Source organism: Suncus etruscus, chromosome 16 (assembly GCF_024139225.1).
Source record: "Suncus etruscus isolate mSunEtr1 chromosome 16, mSunEtr1.pri.cur, whole genome shotgun sequence".
In the NCBI taxonomy this organism is placed as follows: domain Eukaryota; kingdom Metazoa; phylum Chordata; class Mammalia; order Eulipotyphla; family Soricidae; genus Suncus; species Suncus etruscus.
This window is the reverse complement of record NC_064863.1, coordinates 52,228,318-52,231,135: the sequence shown is the minus strand read 5'-3', so window position 1 is coordinate 52,231,135 and position 2,818 is coordinate 52,228,318. Positions and strand designations below refer to the sequence as shown.

The window sequence follows — 2,818 nt, the reverse complement described above, 5'->3', positions numbered from 1 at the left end:
ATGATCACTTCATAAATTATAGGAATTTCTAGAAAATCTATAAAATAAAATTGAACTGAAATATGCTATTAAAAGTGCCATATACTAATTGGGAGTGAACCGCATTAGTCATTTTATGCAGGATAACTAGATGTCAAACAATGAGAAACTAGTTTTAGAAATTGCCAATCCATCCTAATATGGGAAAAGCTGTAAAAACAGGGAATGGACAATAACTCAATTGGCTGGAGTGCACAGTTGACAGACAGGAGGCCCTGGATAGAGTCTAGGTAACAATAATTCCCCCATCCTCAAACCCACTTTGGCTATGGCCTCCCAAATTTAAGCTGGATTTACATGTGTGCACATTGGTGGAACCCCAAATATTAAGAAGTAAAAACAAATAAAAATATGAGAAGACTTAAAAAATGAGTCATTCTGTTAGTACTGGATGAGATTGAACAAGTGTAATTATAGGATCTGCCCTAAGAGGCCCCAGCTCATTTCGTGCCACCAAGAGGGCAGACAGAAACAGGCGGCTCACTGAAGCAGACACAGTGCCAACAGGACTTTGATAGGAAACCCCAAACTATAATGAAACTACTGAAACTCACTGTGGACAGTCAGACAGCTCAAACTTCTAAGGGAAATTTTAAAATGTAAATTTCTTTTAAACAAAACTCACCAGTGCTCGCTTCGGCAGCACATATACTAAAATTGGAAAGATACAGAGAAGATTAAGCATGGCCCCTGCGCAAGAATGACACGCAAATTCGTGAAGCATTCCATATTTTTATAAAGGCTTGAAAGAAAAAAAAAACAACAAAACAAAACAAAACAAAACAAAAAAAAACTCACCACAACATTGTGAAATTTCAATACTGTGACAAGGCTCTACAATATGTAGTCCTGGAAAAGTGCCCTTTAATTTCCAGCAGAGAGAAGCAGGAAGAGATCCATTTTGAAAAACCCCAGATTGCTGTATTATTTTTCTATTTTTTCTTCTTTCTCTGATATTTTCCCCCCTTTCATTATGTTTTTAATTGTATCACCATAAATTACTTAGCAAGATCTATATTTTAGAAAAAACAGAGACCTTAACTCAACACAGGAAGATGAAATTCTACCCCAATTTAGCCCTTCAATGGAAAGGGAAGTGAGAGATTCAATTCCAGCTCACCCAAGAAACTTCAAGGAGTAAAAAAAAAAAAAATGTGCCTTTTGTGAACCTCGCAGGGTTCACTAAACTGTAAGACAGGTTTACCATGCTTCTCCTTTCTTTTTTACCTACTTATAGCAGTTAGACATGCCTGGTATAAAGAAAAAACTATAAAACATACTAAAGAGCCAAAAATAAAAAAAAATTAAAGATATTAAATAGGTAGCAGAACTAGTTATGGCAGAAACTTGTGGAGTTATCAGAACTGGTATTGAAAGCCACTATGCCTAGGATTCTAATGGGTAAAAAAAAAAAAAAAAAAAAAGACAGTGTTCAAGAACTGAACAGACTAAAACTATGAAATAAAGTAACAAATACAAATACTGAAATGAAATAGGAGTTCTTCATGGGCTTATTAGTAGACTCTGGCCACAGATAAAAAAAATTTATGAGCTTGAGGATATATATCAACATAAACTGAAAACCGAGAAGAAAATAGAGCAAAGATAAAAAGAGAAAACAGAAAACCTTTATAATATATAAAATGTAAAAATTCGTATATTATACTCCTTAACCTACACAATGTTACAAGTTAGCTTTATTTCAACTAGAAAGAAGCAAAATTTTAAAATGCAAATCTTCAAAACCACATAAAAATTAAATAAGAAATATATAAGAATAACAAATAAGAAACTATAAAATGAATCAAATGATACACAAAAAATACATTCCACAAGCAAAACTTACTCGTTAGTTATTGGAAACTTAAGACTCAAACAAGAGGTCAGGCAGGAGGAGGTTTGGCAGGCCCACGTCATGCCGGTGGCCTGCTTGGCCAGGCCTAGGGGGGGTGCGGGATTTGGGTAACCCCAGCACCCCTCTGCCGCCTTGCTCCAGATCTCCAGGGCTTCCCCGGGCCACACCCCTGGGCAAGCCGGTGAGTTGGGTCCCTTGGTGGAGCTTGAAGGACCCTAGGCCTTCCCCCACTATCCATGCGGCTCCTTAGGGAGGGTCTGGGTGGGGCTCTGAACTTCTGTTCTCCCAGCTTCTTGAAGGATCTCTCCTTCCTGGGAGCCGGGAGTCAGGCAGGAGGAGGTTTGGCAGGCCCACGCCATGCCGGAGGCCTGCTTGGCCAGGCCTAGGGGGGGTGCGGGATTTGGGTAACCCCAGCACCCCTCTGCCGCCTTGCTCCAGATCTCCAGGGCTTCCCCGGGCCACACCCCTGGGCAAGCCGGTGAGTTGGGTCCCTTGGTGGAGCTTGAAGGACCCTAGGCCTTCCCCCACTATCCATGCGGCTCCTTAGGGAGGGTCTGGGTGGGGCTCTGAACTTCTGTTCTCCCAGCTTCTTGAAGGATCTCTCCTTCCTGGGAGCCGGGAGTCAGGCAGGAGGAGGTTTGGCAGGCCCACGCCATGCCGGAGGCCTGCTTGGCCAGGCCTAGGGGGGGTGCGGGATTTGGGTAACCCCAGCACCCCTCTGCCGCCTTGCTCCAGATCTCCAGGGCTTCCCCGGGCCACACCCCTGGGCAAGCCGGTGAGTTGGGTCCCTTGGTGGAGCTTGAAGGACCCTAGGCCTTCCCCCACTATCCATGCGGCTCCTTAGGGAGGGTCTGGGTGGGGCTCTGAACTTCTGTTCTCCCAGCTTCTTGAAGGATCTCTCCTTCCTGGGAGCCGGGAGTCAGG

At 43.3% G+C, this 2,818-nt stretch overlaps 1 non-coding gene across 1 annotated transcript; it reads left to right on the top strand.

Annotated features, from left to right (window-relative positions):
* The first annotated feature begins 666 nt into the window (after positions 1–666).
* Positions 667–774, top strand: LOC126032987 (U6 spliceosomal RNA). Its single transcript, XR_007504144.1, has one exon. It is a non-coding gene; the product is annotated as a U6 spliceosomal RNA (small nuclear RNA).
* The last annotated feature ends 2,044 nt before the right edge of the window (positions 775–2,818 follow it).